The following is a 17,878-nucleotide window of genomic DNA, read 5'->3' on the forward strand; positions in this document are numbered from 1 at the left end:
TTCTTTCTTTCTTTCTTATTTTATTCGTCGTTTTTCTGTATTTTGTCTTTTATGTTTATTATTTTCAGTTTCTTTTTCTATTTTATTAATAAATTCTTTGTTTCTTTTTTATTTATTTATTTATTATCTTTCCTTTCTTTCTCATTTGTTTTTCTTTTTCTTTTTGTATATCTTCTTTTCTCACATTTTACTCTGTTTGTTTCTTTTGTTGTGTCCACCTTACGATTAACAATTAATCTCTTCTCTTTAATATAAAGATCAGATAAATATGCCCAACAGCGTTATTCACGTTTAGTAGTCGGATTGACGTATAACTGCTCTCTTTATTTGTTGCGTTTGTTTTTCTTTTTCAATATATTTTGTTTTCATGAAATACCGGGGTGTGTTTTCCTTCCGGACACTTACCGGTCTACAACATTTTCTTTCTGACCTTTTGTCATTCCCGTTCATTCTGAGTTTGGTCATTTCTTCCCCCTTTCTGTTTCTTTCTCGTTTGTTTCGTTTCTTCCTCAAACAAAAGCCATTTCATCCATTGTAATAAAAAGGAAACGGACGAGAGGCAAACATGGGAGATTGAAATTGTTTAAGTTGTTTGTCGTTTTTGCATTAATAATATCTTTGCATTATTTGATAGCGAAACAATTGAATTAATTGTGAACAATAAATTAGTATCTTCAATGATGCTGGATTAAACCATGGCTACTTAGACTGTAGGCCAGTGAACATGACAGTGTGACGTTATTTCCTGAGCAACATGTAGGTACATAAAGTTTCCGGTGTTGAACCACGTGGCCATAAAAATATTTCCGTTGCCTTAGATTGTGAATGTTTTTTTATTCTTCTAAAGCGAAAAACCAATTCTTCATTTGGATAATTATATAACTGCAGTTATTATGATAATTGCACATTGGGATAATTTTATCGGACTACTGTTCTCATCTTGAGTGTGATTTTTACAACGTTTCGGTCGATATACCCTCTGACCTTCTTCAGGTGTATCTTGTCGAACTTGGTAATGTTTCTGTCGAACTCGGGAATTTGGACGGAATTTTAAGCGGAACCCTTTATTTACTTCACAGGGGTAGCGTGCTCTTGTTCCATCAGCCAGGACTGGATAGAGGTCCTAAGTAATTCGAAAATGTAGATTTCGGTCGCCCACACTGAGGATTGAACCTTCAACCTTCAGGAGAATGTCACTTTTACAATTGATTTTTCCCAGTACTCTAACCACTGCGCCACAGGTCCTTGCGGACAATTCTAGTACGAATTTTAGGAGCCTTAACCATATTTTTATTTCTAGTTCTAAATATCGCTATTTATTACTAATTATTACTATATATTAATGTATATATATATATATATATATATATAAATATATATATAAATATATATATATACTAGCAGGGGTGCCCGGCGTTGCTCGGGTGTTTAGAGGTGTATGCTGTGCAAAAAAAGCAAAAAAACAAAAAAATATTTAATTTTTTAAAACTTTGACCCCTATTATGACCCCTTAAAATTTATTGTTTAGGGCTCAAACAAAGTTATTAAGTTAGATCCATGTCGAAGGAATCTATATCTAAAATTTCAAGTGTCTAGACCCAAAATTGTCGGAGGAGTTTGGTAGAGTTCTTAAAGGTCAAATCGTTGAAATTTGACCCCTTAACAGCCAAATTTCTGGCTGACACCCGTCACATCGATTTTCCCAAATCTCAGTACCCGGTATTTCAAATTTCGAGTCTATAGACTAAAAATTGACAGAGTTATTGCGTAGGGAAATGTACACAGACAGACAGACACACAGACACACAGACAGACACGTTCACTTTTATATATATATATATATATATATATATATATATACTTATTTTCCTGTCTTATTGACCGTCTGTATAGAAATTACATACTTCGTGATGAGATCTGATATATATCGGCAGGAAGAAGGTCTGGCGATGGGATCACCATTGTCCTCAGTACTGGCCAATGCATACATGGAATACTTTGAGGAAATGGCATTAGGATCAACACCACTAAAGCGAACAATGTGGTTGCGATATGTAGATGACACATTCATACTCTCACCCCATCAGGAAGATGTTCAAACGTTACTAGACCATGTGAACTCGATCCGTCCAACAATACAGTTCACAATGGAAAAAGAAAATAACAATAAATTATCGTTCCTAGATGTGCTGATAACTCACACAGGTCAGATGTTTATGTCATCTGTATACCGAAAGCCAACTTTCACTGGACAGTATCTAAACTACGACTCCCACCATCCATATAATGTAAAGAAAGGAATCGTCCGTTGCTTACAACACCGAGCAAAAGCAATATGCAGTAACATCAGTGCATATCAAGAGAAGATGGCAAGTTTAAAGGAAACCCTCCACCAAACCAACTATCCAGAGAGCATGACATCAGCTCCAAGAAATCTGGACCAAACGCAAAAGGATTCCACTCAGAAACTCGCCACAGTTTGTATACCATATATGAAGGGCTTGTCTGAAAAGCTTCAACGAATATGTGAGCCATATGACATCAGGACAGTATTCAGGAGTGATTCAACTCTCCGGAAACAGCTAGTGAGAGTCAAGCCCCCCCCCCACAGAAAAAATCATGGCTAAGAACTGTGTATATGAAATCCCATATAAATGTGGAAAACTAAACAAAAGTGAAACGTGTCGTCCGTTGAAAGTACGGTTAGAAGAACATCGAAAAGCCGTAGTACGTGGAGAAACTGAAAATTCCCGAGTTCGACAAAAACATTCCCAAGTTAGAAAAGATACACCTGAAGAAGGTCGGAGGGTATATCGACCGAAACGTTGTGAAAATAACACTCAAGATGAGAACAGTAGTCCGATGAATAAAAATAATACGAATAACGAATCCTCATCTCAAAAATTCAGAAACGGGATGATTTTAATTTAACAAAATATAACAGTAAGTGGGTTATTTTTGAATTTTTATATCTATCGAAGGAAGTCGAATATTTCATTTTATTTATTTGTTAAATTAATTGTGAATAATGAATTAGTGTCCCCAATGATGCTGGGTTAAGCAGACCTGACACAGAAAAAAGATAAAATGCTAAGGTCTCATGAAAAGAAACTGAAATCTTAGGAGATGTTTATCATTCTAGTAGTTATAGGAGCAACTGGACTCATGAAAAAAAAAATGAAAAAGCTACCTGCCAAATTTACCCTGTGAACCAAGTGCAAGAGAGATTAAAACAATTGCACTTAAAGAAACGGTTAGAATATTAAAAAGATATCTCGGTTGGAATGTATGAGATAGGGGATGGATGTCTGGCATCTGTGGGAATTGAAATTCACAGACAAAGGACACACAGACACATAACGGTACTCCTAAGCTAAACTCGATTATCGCCCTTTAATTCTGGTGGCACATACCTGGCCACCAGAGGGCAAGTCATACGTTACTTCCTGTTTTATCGACCTCTCTCTCTTAAACAGTCAAAATATGACGATATCACACTCCTGGTTGGCATGGCCACCCAACCAGCTCTCCTGACTAACCCGTCAACCTATCATAAAATACTAACCGCAAATAATGTTACTATCTTCTCGACTCTTTTCTTACTATTTATATCCTTATTATTTCTCATGTATATTTATGTAAATAAATCTACATTATTTCACTATAATATATCGGTATGTTTCGCCTCTTCCTTATGCGACCTTTGCTTCTCAATCACTCTACCATTCATTAAACAACATGGAGGATGGGATTCCAATTACATAAGCAGGACATCCTGTCTTCTACACCTCTGGTAGGATGCCCCATCTTCAGGTAGATCAAAATAAAAAAGAAAAAAAGAAACAGCCCCCCAGCGATCTTAGAGATAAAGATCCATATCTGTTCTAGATGTTAATTAGACGCAATTAAACTTGATTTTAATTCTATAATCCAAACCAATAATCGTCACGCTATCCAGAAAAAGAAAAAAAGAGAGAGAGAGAGAGAGAGAGCAGAGAGAGCAGAGAGAGGGAGGGAGAGAGAGAGAGAGAGAGAGAGAGAGAGAGAGGGGGAGAGAGAGATATATAAATATATAAAGAGTGTACACCTAAGATAGAGACTGGAAGAGAGAAGGGAATGAATCGTAGAAGAGCGAATAATATGTGTACCATATATGTCACACACAAAATAAAATAAGAGTTTACGATATTTTTTCGAACAGCATAATAAATAAAAGTTACTTAAACACCGTTTACTCATTTATTTTTGCCATATAGTGGTCATTATTACGAAAAAAAAACCCATAAAACAAACATTTTTAATCACATTGATTGATTTTACTATTTAGCCCGAGTCAGCATTTTAATTTACTTTCGTCTTATTAACACAACATATGCGGAGATTTTTATCATCTCAGAAAAAAGTAATACGACTGCCGCCCATTACACCTTGGTTACTTATTTAGTAAGATGCATAGTTTCCGCTTCGCCTGAACTCGTAAAGACTCAACTTTCCACTGCATCACGGGTCCCGAATGGCAGGGGATAAAGTTGCTGAGTCTCTGCGGTTCCAGGTGCGCATTGTCTGAAGATAGTGGTTTTAATCCTAATCAAGTAGACCAGAGGATTGATTGGCCAAAACGTGATGAGACAACAACAACTATGGAAGGCAGTAATTGCTGGGGATACAGTTACAAGATTCAGCATTCCTATCCTGTCACAGTTAATGACCTGAAGAAGGCTAGAGGATGGGTTGGCCGAAAAGTGATGAAACAACAACAATTATGAAGACGAGGATAACAGTCCGAAAAAGAATGGATACACAAACTTCTATATTAACATTAATTTGATATCTTTATTATTGACAGCTTGGATAGCTCAGTTAGGTCAACATTAGCCTCAAGAACCAAAGGTCCCAGGTTCAATCTTGTATTTCGGGGTCCATATTAACATCCATAAATAGAATATTTGTTGAAATCACAAAGGCAATAAGCTTAACATTTAATTAAAATTCCCATTTATAAACATGTTTATATAATTACGAAATACAACAATATGCGTTTTGGTTAATTTGGAAACAAGTCAGCTATTTGAACAAATATACACAGATGTGTCTTTATGTGATTAAAACATTTTTCTTTATTATTAATCAATTACTTTTTTAAACAGTAACAGCGAAAAGTAAATTTTAATCTTATGACATTAAATCCATTTGAGTGTATTTCGGCTTCTTCGTAGTTAAACTTGTGAAACATTCGTATCTTTGATTAAAAGTTAACAAAAATAATGAAGTACTTTTCCACCCTTAGAAAAAGACCATGAAACATTTTAATTCAACTTTCAAGATCATATTAGGAAAAAATAAATTGATTAAAGATTCCTGGGTAACGTTTAGTAGAGATAGCTAGTCTCTCTCTCTCTCTCTCTCTCTCTCTCTCTCTCTCTCTCTCTCTATATATATATATATATATATATATATATATATATATATATATATATACAGGGTACTGAGATTTGGGAAAATCGATATGATTGATTTTCGGACAGAACTTTGGCGATTAAGGGGTCAAAGTTCAACGATTTGACCTTTGAGAACTTTACCAAGCTCCTCCAACAATTTTGGGTCTAAACACGTGAAATTTTAAATATAGATTCCTTCGACATGGATCTAACTTAATAACTTTGTTTGAGCTCTAAACAATAAATTTTAAGGGGTCATAATAGGGGTCAAAATTTAAAAAAATTGACCGTTTTCTTTTGTTTGGCTCAGCATACACCTCAAAACACCCGGGCAACACCGGGCACCCATGCTAGTATAATATAAATTAGAAAGCGAAAATCAAGAACAGCAATGTCCTTAGGGATTGCTTCGAAACACTCCTAATAAATATTTAACTGAGATGTGTTGTCGCAGCAGGGCATGTATCGTTTATCACGAAAAAGCACACGACAGATCTACTTGCTGAACCCTATTCACCATTTACGATGAGATAGTATGCCATCTCCCCCCTCTCTCTCTCTCTCAAATGCACACATATATATGCTGGGTGGAACGATAAATTTGTCGTCTTAAAGAAAACAACACTACAGCTTTATTTTAAAACTTTTATTGAAAAAAAAAAATCAATTCAGGTAAATTGATTATGTAGTGAAATTGACATCTATTCAATGTAGACGCCCTCAGCCTCAATCACCGCCTCTATACGGGTCCGGAACCGGGAACATGCCTTTCCACAAGCACCGGCGGGAGCTCGGCGAATACTCGGCGGATGGCGGCGGTCAGGCTGGCTTTGATGCTGTGTGAGGTCATTTTGGCGATGTTCTTGGCGTATAGCCAAACGATGTAGTTCAGCGGGTTTAGGTCGGAGGAGAAGGAGGAGGAGGGGGCCAGTGAGAGAAGGGTACAAAGTTATTGCATTCATTCTGAAGCCAGGCTTGGGTCTCTTTGGACTCGTGGGCCGGCGTCGAGTCCTGCTGCCACACCTAGGGTCTGCCATCAGCCACCTGATTGCAACAGGGGATCACCACACTCTTCAAAACATCCAGCTACACTTTAGTGTTGACTTTCAAGCCGACTTCGAAGGTATGAGGCGGCATAATGTGGCCCTTACTTGAAACCACACCAAAGACCATAACCGTGTCCGGAAACTTCGTTGAGCTGTGCCTTCAATCGTTGAAAAGCCCGGATTTGCATTTTGAGGGTGCTGGCAATCGTCCTGCTGTCATAACTGGGATCGGTAAAGACCATAACTTGTACAGCGGCACATCTCGAATCTCGCTATGATTATTGTGTCACTTTCAGACATGATAGAAGGCTCCTATCGCTCTTGGGATTTGTACACAACTAGCCAACTAGTAGATGGTCTGCAAAAAAAAACAACAACAAAAAAACAAAAAAAACAAAAACAAAAAAAAACAAAAAACAAAAAAACAAAACAAAAAAACAAACAAAAAAAAAACAATCCCGGTTTTCATCAAACGTAAATTGAACCGTGTCGTCCTTTCTAGGGGGACAATGTATATATATATATATATATATATATATATATATATATATATATATATATATATATATATATATATATATATATACACATATACTTACAGGGTAGTTGAAAAAATGCATCAATTTTTATTTTCGCTATCGTTTCTATGAAAATTAACCCAGTACATTGCTCCAATGCTTAACTCAACTATTTGCATCGCTACTTCACTGAAAACAGGCTTGTTTATCATTGTATGGACATTTCCAGACCAATTTTAATAGAGCGCGGACGTGCGTATGGCAGCACTTGTGTGCAAATGACCGAGCCATGTGCTGGATGTCAGACATTGATCTACTATTTCAAGCCCCCTCCCCAACAGAGAGATTTTTTATGATTCTCACATTTAAGTGTAATTGCTATCTGTGACTTGGTTCACCAGTTTTTGAAATTCTTTTTCATGGGTCCGGTTTCTCCTATAATTGATTGAATGATAGAGATTTTCCTAAAATCCTAATTTCCTTTCATGCCATACATAGGACCTTAGTATTTCATCTTCTCCGTCTCAGCTAGTTTTAAACTAGAATCAGGACTTCAACTAGTGTTGCCATTGTCTCCCTCTTGTTCAATATCAATGCATCAGGTTTAACAGCCCTGTTTTCTGGGTATATAGCTGTAGAAATTGCGTAATTAGATGGTGTGTGACTAATTCCTATTGTTCTTTTCGGGTATATATCCCCAAGGACCTGCTGCTACACTGTATAGTCAACTTTTTACCCGGGTGTTTGGAGGTGTGTGTTGAGCAAAAAAAAAAAAAAAATAGAAAAAAAGTGGTATTATGCAGGCAGGCTCGAACCCGTACTGCAAAGGAGGAAAAGAATGTGAAAAAAAAAAAAAACGTGACGTCTTTGCCGTTGAATCCATTGCCAAACCGGAAGTGGCGAAGGTTTCAATTAAGGCTAGTCAATCGAAAAGAGGGGATTATTTTCGAAAATATCGGCGAAAAAAGCGACCCCTCCTTGTAGAAAAGTTCCCAGTTGAGGGCGAAGGAATTAATTTTTTTAGCTAATTTTTCGATATTTGTCATCCGAAGGGTCAAGCTTAAAAACAATACCGATCTCGTGAAAATCCGTTGCCTCTGTTGAAAGTTTTAGGCATACATACATACATACATACATGCATACATACATACATACATACATACATACATACATTTAAACAGACAGGTGAGATATATTATAGATGAAAGAGGCAAATGCAAGGTTCTAAAAAATAGAAAACGGACATAGAGAACAGCACGGTAATTTTCAGACGAGAATGAGCCATATTTGTCGTTTTGGAGGCAGTGAGTCTAATAAACTCTGTGTCATTGATGACGAAAAACACACAGACTTGTTGGCAGAATTACAATTATAACGGCCATGAAAAACGGGAGTAATAACGTTGGTTATTCTGACACGGCGAATAGCATATTTGCTAATGTCTGTTAATGTCTTCCCTTGAAATGCCTTTCTTTCAGTTCGTTATTCATCTGGGCTTTTTATTCAACCAGGCGCACAATACTTTTTCGCTTATTTCTTTAGTTTTTACTCATCTCCCTTTCAGCCATCTTTCCTGGCATTTTATCATTCTAATAATTGCTTTCGTTTCTTCACATAAACTTACTGTTCTTTAGTTTATCGTCTTTCATGCTTTGTTTCTCCTTCTTTTTAATGCATATTTCCGTTCTTCTATTTTTTTTGCTTTGTTTTATGTTCTGTTTACTTTAACAAGTGTAACGTTACACACGTTTACACATGCGTTAAGGTGTAGACATTCGGGATCCAGCACGTTGTAGACTCAGTCGCAAAAGAGACAAAGAATAGGAAAGAACTTCAAATCGCTGTTTTAGATTTTAAGAAGAAAAATCTGTATTCTTCATTCTCTCACCACGCGTGACTTCTCGTTACAGCTGTAACGTCACCCACGATTCTACAATCGTCGGTCTGTGCACATGTTTTTTTTAATAATCATTTTCCTTACGGTGACGTCACTTCGCACACGGCTCAGCATTTACATACAACCGCCATACCTTTCTCCTTTTATTTTCATTCGTTGCTTTGTACTTTTCTCATTTCTATTTACACACAAAGTTTTTTTTCTATTTCTCATACAAAGTTTTTTTTCTATTTCTCATACAAAGTTTTTTTTTTATTTCTCATACAAAGTTTTTTTTCTATTTCTCATACAAAGTTTTTTTTCTATTTCTCATACAAAGTTTTTTTTCTATTTCTCATACAAAGTTTTTTTTTCTATTTCTCATACAAAGCTTTTTTTTCTATTTCTCATACAAAGTTTTTTTTTCTATTTCTCATACAAAGTTTTTTTTCTATTTCTCATACAAAGTTTTTTTTTCTATTTCTCATAGAAAGTTTTTTTTTCTATTTCTCATACAAAGTTTTTTTTCTATTTCTCATACAAAGTTTTTTTTCTATTTCTCATACAAAGTTTTTTTTTCTATTTCTCATACAAAGTTTTTTTTTCTATTTCTCATACAAAGTTTTTTTTCTATTTCTCATACAAAGTTTTTTTTCTATTTCTCATACAAAGTTTTTTTCTATTTCTCATACAAATTTTTTTTTTCTATTTCTCATACAAAGCTTTTTTTCTATTTCTCATACAAAGTTTTTTTCTATTTCTCATACAAAGTTTTTTTCTATTTCTCATACAAAGTTTTTTTTTTCTATTTCTCATACAAAGTTTTTTTATATTTCTAATACAAAGTTTTTTTTCTATTTCTCATACAAAGTTTTTTTTCTATTTCTCATACAAAGTTTTTTTTCTATTTCTCATACAAAGTTTTTTTTCTATTTCTCATACAAAGTTTTTTTTTCTATTTCTCATACAAAGTTTTTTTTTCTATTTCTCATACAAAGTTTTTTTTCTATTTCTCATACAAAGTTTTTTCTATTTCTCATACAAAGTTGTTTTTTCTATTTCTCATACAAAGTTTTTTTTTCTATTTCTCATACAAAGTTTTTTTTTCTATTTCTCATACAAAGCTATTTTTCTATTTCTCATACAAAGTTTTTTTTCTATTTCTCATACAAAGTTTTTTTCTATTTCTCATACAAAGTTTTTTCTATTTCTCATACAAAGTTTTTTTTTCTATTTCTCATACAAAGTTTTTTTTCTATTTCTCATACAAAGTTTTTTTTTCTATTTCTCATACAAAGTTTATTTTTCTATTTCTCATACAAAGTTTTTTTTCTATTTCTCATACAAAGTTTTTTTTTCTATTTCTCATACAAAGCTATTTTTCTATTTCTCATACAAAGTTTTTTTTCTATTTCTCATACAAAGTTTTTTTCTATTTCTCATACAAAGTTTTTTCTATTTCTCATACAAAGTTTTTTTTTCTATTTCTCATACAAAGTTTTTTTTCTATTTCTCATACAAAGTTTTTTTTTCTATTTCTCATACAAAGTTTATTTTTCTATTTCTCATACAAAGTTTTTTTTCTATTTCTCATACAAAGTTTTTTTTTCTATTTCTCATACAAAGTTTTTTTTTGCTCCCACTTTGTGATTATTTTTTCTTCATATTTGTGATTCATTCTAATTTTGTGACACTATGGTTGTCACCCAGCAGTTGATATTCGGCTTTTTTATTTGGCAATATGAAGATGGAGTTAACTGGTCGAAAGTTTTGCACGTCGAATGCGCGAGATAGCGTGTGATCCGGCTAGATATTGACAGTTGTCAACTTTTATTGTGAAAACTTTCAAAGGTTAAACGCAAGTCCTTATGGATCGCGGTCGGAGGAGCGGTGGTGTTTTTTTTTTTTTTTTTTTTGTATAGTAGATTTTTTTGAGGTTGGGAAAGTGCCGTGAGTTGGAATTCAATACGGACACAAGTTCTCAATCTAATAGTAGTTAAGTAAAATAAAGTGCATCCTCGTTAAAGACAAATATTTCTGTCAATTTTATATTCAGCCATTATTTTCAGCTCATGGTCTCACGACCTGCTGAACACAGCACAACAAAGGAGCAAGTCATTGATTTAAGACAATGGTTTCTCGGACAAAAGCAGAGAACAAATGCCGAACTTACTCAGAACCCAAGCCATAAGTATCTAAGGTTGCTTTAAACGAATAGTAGGAACGCACACAATTACCGAAGCGACACTGACTCTAAGCAGGTTGAAACGCCTTCCTCAAAAGGAGGAACTTTCGTGAGGGATATGAGATTCACAAACGATCCCTAGTCACGTGTATATACCCGTCAGGAGAGGTGAAGACATTAGGTTTTTGCAGCTCTTGCATGAAAGTATCAACGTCCACCTGCATACAGCGCCTGGCATTCCCAAATGGTCACCTATCTGGTATTAACCAGGCTCAATGTTGCTTAACTTCAATGATCTAACGAGAACCGGTGTGTCAACGTGATTATGCCGTATAGAGCGCACACAATTAAATGACTAAGATTTTGAGATAGGCGTTTGCGAATTGAATTTTCTGAAACATACGGATTAAGAACTTTGGGATAAATGAAAGAAGAACAGCGTGTTTGGTAGGGATGAAAAAGAGCAAGGAACACAGTGTTTCACTGAGGTCAGCTAGTTGCTTCTGTGTCGTCGCACCTGAGGGTTTTTAGTTATGTAAAAGACTTCCAGCAGCGAATACGTCTTCTTTTTCTTTACTTAAGTGCTTCATCGATGAAATCCTATTTCATTCACCAAAATTATTTATAGCGAAATAGTACATCAAGTTTGTCTGTTCGTTTTTACTTTCGACTTCTGCTCCGCAAATAAGACGACGGTAACAAGCAAGATATGGTCTCTTCTGATTATTGATTATCTTCCCCTCAGATAACGTAAAAGATACCCTCTTCTTTTCCTGATGTTATGAACGTTTGTTTTTTTTTGTCCGCTTGTCCATGTCTAATTATCCAACCAAATAGACAGCAGAAACTGGAAGTGAAAACTAGCAGAGGATCTTGACTATAACCATACGTCTTTTTTGTGTGTTTTAACTTGTTCTTGTTCTTTCGTTTGCATTGATCATTTTTCCGCTCGTTATTTAGTCTCTGCTTATTTGATTTTTAATACTTTATTTTATCGTTTTTTTTTCAACACCTCCTCATCCCTCCCCTTTCGTTTAATTCATTCTACATCCCTTTTTATCCCTATTTTTTTAAAATCCATTTTTATTTATTTATGTTTTTCATTCTATTTCTGTTAACAAAGTTGTTGCGTTCGGACGACATGACACGATGCATATAATAACAATAGCATACATTCTTTCTTATAAATTGGCAACAATGATAAAGCTAACTTCTGGTACAACAGCAACACCATCACACTACTACTACTACTACTACTACTACTACTACTACTACGACGACGACGACGACGACGACGACGACGACGAACACGACGAAACCTCATTGACGCACTTAAATGCAACTGGTGTCGCTAATATATACACGTGTTTACACTTGAAAATGATTTGTTCCTGAATCGAATTCTGTCATCCTGTCGACTCAACCAGGTTTAAAACCTACTATTTTTAACTTATTAATTTTAATATAACGCTGGAACGGTGCACACCACGTGATCGTTGCAAGTGACTGATCACTGATAAAGAATCGTGTAAGGTTGACTAAAGGAAACCAAAGGAACTGAAACTATGCTAGTAGATAAGTAAAATTAACACAATATAAACCGCGATTTAAACAACATCGGTTGGTATCACACAAAATGGCTATGAAGCGTTAGTGAGGCTGGAAAGACCAAGGAGGATGGACACCAGCAATATCCCTGTTAGAATAACGCGGAGATTACTGAAATCGAAGATTATTGCTATTCAAGTTTCAGAGAAAGTCAACGGCCAGTATCAATGGGAAGTCAATAGTAAACGGCTGTTGCGAGAACACAAAATGATTTGTAACAGGTAACAAATTAAGCGGAGAGTGTTGTAAATCTGGTGAGACTTGCTGGCATTCAGACTCCAGGAAACACTGCCTGTTGTCGCTCGCCAGTAAAGGATAACTTGTAATTACTCGTGTGAGAACTCCTAGTAAGATGATGATGATGATGATGATGATGATGATGATGATGATGACGACGATGACGATCATGATGATGACATTGGCGATCATGATGATGACGACGACGACGACGACGATGATGATGATGATGATGATGGTGATGATGACGATAATGATAACGATGATGATGATAATAATGATGACGATGACGACGATGATGATAATGACAATGATGACGATGACGACGATGATGATGATGATGATGATGATTGCAATAATAGTAATAGATACGAGTCTGTTGCCAACGAGGTTTGTAGTAAATTCATGGCCACTGTGAAAACATAAAGTAGTTAAGCAAGAAGAAAATGAAGAAGACGGACGAGTAAAAAAACAACAGTAAAAAAAGAAACAAGAACAAACCAAAAAAAAAAAACAAAAAAACAAAAACAAACCAAGAAAAAAAAAAAAACACCTCTTTCATTATTCTCTTGATTTTTGTTTTTGTTTCGCTTGTAGAACGTGCGCAAAAACAGCAGACTAGTATTAGAATATTTGTCTACACGAGTCTGGTTCTCTCCCAATGGTTTCGGTTTCATAGTTATAAATAGAAAGACGAAAAAAGAATAAAACAACATTCAAATAAAAGACGCCTACAAGTACCCGAGTTGAACGAAGCAAGTTCATTACTGCACTGAAACTAACAAACATTTTCGTTACTGAAATACGGTTTAGTGTGTTGAAATTGGCGACGGTGGCAGCGAATGTTTTTTTAGCCTACCGACTTTTGATTGGATGAAGGCTCCAGTCGGCAGTTTCTTTCACCCAATCATATAGTTCGAGCGTGTGCGCTGTCGAGATTTCGCGCGAATTATATGAAACTCACAGACAGCTTTTTTCTCTTTTTTTTTTGGTATTTCTCATACAGTCGAAACACTGTAACTTTATATATATATATATATATATATATATATATATATATATATATATGGCAAGTTATAAAAATATACGTCAATTAAGCTACACAGAATATTCCGCGTTTCATTTTCGTGAGAATTCATCAGGCTTATGCGAAGAGTTGTGGTTTCCGCGCGTTTTTATATACGCACATGCTATTGAATTTTTAGTTAGATAACCAGTTCCTAATTTCCACCGCGCCCATCCTAATCAGCCAATGGGCAGGCACTTACAGGACAAAGGTACAGTTAACCTTAGGTTCATCCCTTCCTTTGTGTGTGTTTTTCATGGGAAGAGTAGATATCTAATTAAGCTGACCTATTTTCAACCTAGATGTAGTTCAATATTTTTTTCTATAATTCGGATATTACTTTAGTTTATATATATATATATATATATGGAATCCACGTTTTGATTTAGGCACAGATAAAGAGTGGGGGGACATTTTTCACAGTGGATTCAGCTAGACGGGTGTTTTTCGTGAAAGATTGGCGAGGGGGGCATCATGACAGGCAGACACGTTTTGAAATCCATAAAAAGTGTGAAATGGAAAAAAAAAGAAAAGATTAATGAGGAAGCGAGTTGACTAGTTTTCCCCTAACTTTTCATAAGCTGTTATTTTTTATTTTTTTTAACACGTATCGTCTCCCATTTTATTTTAAACGTATCCTCTCCTATTTTACTCGATTTTATTAATAAAAAGGGGAATGCCTTGATCTAGCTTATGAAAAGTGAGGGCGAAACCGACCAGCTGACCTATCCCATTTTTTTCATTTCCCACTTTTAATCATAAACATCAAAACGAGTCTTCCTGTCATGATTGCAATAATGAAATTTTGTACCCGACATAAAATTATATATATATATATATATATATATATATATATATATATATATATATATATATATATATATATATAGTTAGTTAGTTATATAATATATATGGGATTAAGCTATATATAGTTAGTTATAAAATATATATGGCGATTAAGCTACACTGAATATTCCGCGTTTCATCCACTCGAAACGCGGAATATTCAGTGTAGCTTAATCGCCATATATATTTTATAACTAACTAACTAGCTCTACCTAAGTATTGAACATTTTTTAAGTAAATACTTAAAGTTTACGCATAAATTTATACTTTCGTATATTAATTTTATGTGAGTAAATGAAGTATATATATATATATATATATATATATATATATATATATATATATATATATATATATATATATATATGATTCATTGAAAAGCAGGGATAATTCCTGTTTGTTTCTTTTGTGATCCGTTTTTTCCATTTGGTAGGAAAATGTTCGAACGTTCTGTTCGAGTGTAAAAAGAATTTTCCTATAGTCGCGTGTCAAATGATGAATTTATTGAAAAAGTCAATTAAAGTCGTTTAAAATCGCAATTTTTTTCAAACTTTGACCCCAATTTTGACCCCTTAACATTTATTGTTTTGGGCGCAAATCAACCTAAAAACGTTTGATCCATGTTCAAGTAACCTACATTTAAAATTTCAAATGTTTAGACCCAAAATTGGCGGAGGAGTTTGGTAGAGTTTTCAAAGGTCAAACCCTTGAGCTTTGACCACTTAACAGCCAAATTTCTGCCTGAAAACCGATTAAAAAGATTTTCCCAAGTGTCAAATATCGAGTATCTAGACTGAAAATTGACAGAGTTATTTGGTAGGGAAAATACACACACAGACAGACAAAATGTTCACTTTTATAGATATATAGATAGATATATAGATATATCCATCTACCTATCTATCTATTTCTCTCTTTCTCTCTCTTTCTTTCTTACCCTCTTTCTCTCTCTCTTTCTCTCTCTTCACCACTGTCTGTCTGTCTGTCTGTCTGTCTTTCTTTCGTTCTCTCTCTCTCTCTCTCTCTCTCTCTCTATATATATATATATATATATGCGTACGAGTGTGGCTCAGAGTCTAAGTAATGGAGATGGAGAGTTGTATGTTTTGGTTTCGATTCTGGCTGATGGAACCCAAGTCATATATATATATATATATATATATATATATATATATATATATATATATATATATATATATATATATATATATATATATCCTTTTGATCTCACTGAATATATATAATGCTTAATATGATATTCGATAGAGAATTTTCTCTATAATAATAATAATTACGCGGTCTGCATGGATTAAAATATCACATCTAAGCGTATATTACGACCGGCAATGCCGAACGGTATGCTAATATTTATAAAAAATCATTGGGATATTATTTAGTAACTACTTCCGTCTTGTGGTCAGGTAGTGAAAATTACCAACTATGAACTAGATGGTTTCCAAGAGAATCTAATCTAGCCTAACTAAGGAAGTGTGATACAGCGAAATATTCTTTATATGGATGACTCTATATATATTCACATTAAAGTGTGTAAACGCAAAAGAGATATAACACGTTTAATAGGATCATTGGCCTAATGATTACAGTCACAGACTACGGATTCGGTTATGCTCAATTCAAATCTTATAGCAGTATATTAGGCTCAGTTATATACTGGTTGTATTGGGGGAAGGTATGAATCTATAATTCCTTATCAGGGACTTGTGTTCAATTGATTGTATTTTTTTTTACAAGGTCGTCACCACTTATCAAGGCCCGGAAGCTACTCATGGATAAGGGTTATTGTAAGTACAGTACGCTAGTGTGGATATTTTAGAGTGTCTACTTAAGGGAGCGGTTCATCAGGAATTTGTTTACGTTGGACTTGAAGACATCCAAGTTGTAGTCAGGAGAGAAGCAGGCAGACGGAACAGAGTTCCACAGGCGTGTAGTTCTAAGAAAGAAGCTTTGTTCATGGAATCTGCAATGGATCTTTAACAATCAATATTAGTATTTGGCATTAGAACTTATCAGAAAAATTTATTTGCTATAAAACAAATCACATAAACTTTTCGATTTTTAGATCAGGGAATAAATACAACGTTGGATATGAATAATCGATACGTGCGATAAAGATTTCTAAATTTAGGACGAGGTAAAAAGAAAAAAAGGGCGAACAAAAACAGCAAATGACATCAAACCTTACCGGAGGATCAAGACATTTGTCTTCTTTGATTGGAGTACAGCCGCGGCCAATAACTTTTTCGTTGGTTACCTCACTAAATTTTTGTTCTGTTTTGCCAGCCAAGATCACCTGCTAAAAAATAGAATTAAAAAAAAAATATGACTAAAAAGAATTAAGTATTAAGATGAATATTTAATTCAATGAAAACAGTAAAAATGAAGGACGGAAAGGTGAGTTTCGCTGCTTGTAAATAACAAATGGTGTGCGCTTTTATATATGTATTACATTTGTATTTTGTTTCTGAAGATTGGCTATTTTGAAATATCTTTTAAAGAGATACAGTTGAAGCTTATCTAAATCGTTATGAAACAATTGTAACACCAAAGAGAGACATCGTATAATAAAACACATGTTGTAATATATGGTCGTCTTGGTTATTATATATATATATATATATATATATATATATATATATATATAAATATATATATATATATAAATATATATATATATATATATATATATATATACGCACACACACACCCACACACACACACACACACACACACACACATATATATATATATATATATATATATATATATATATATATATATATTGTAGAGTTGGTTATTGTGCAATCATAATATATTAATACTCATAATCGTTGAGCTTAATTAACTGTGTCAACTAATATTGACTGGTTTAATTGGTATATGAACATAATAAGTAAATTCCTGGTTAATATATATATATATATATATATATATATATATATATATATAGTAAATTAAGTAGTTATATATATATATATATATATATAACTACTTAATTTACTCACATAAAATTAAATACGAAAGTATAGATTTATGCGTA

At 34.0% G+C, this 17,878-nt stretch overlaps 1 protein-coding gene across 3 annotated transcripts in view; it reads right to left on the bottom strand.

The window, feature by feature from the left end:
- The window catches only part of LOC145293237 (uncharacterized), a 284,727-nt gene extending 267,593 nt beyond the window's left edge, over positions 1-17,134 (bottom strand). For all 3 annotated transcript variants that reach the window (XM_080139807.1, XM_080139806.1, XM_080139805.1), the window contains exon 1: positions 17,024-17,134. The gene's annotated coding sequence lies outside the window, so the exon portion shown is untranslated. The remainder of the gene's footprint in view (positions 1-17,023) is intronic.
- Between the last annotated feature and the right edge of the window lie 744 nt (positions 17,135-17,878).

The sequence above is a fragment of the Euprymna scolopes genome, chromosome 14, assembly GCF_053919585.1.
Source record: "Euprymna scolopes isolate OS-2025 chromosome 14, ASM5391958v1, whole genome shotgun sequence".
NCBI classification, from domain to species: domain Eukaryota; kingdom Metazoa; phylum Mollusca; class Cephalopoda; order Sepiida; family Sepiolidae; genus Euprymna; species Euprymna scolopes.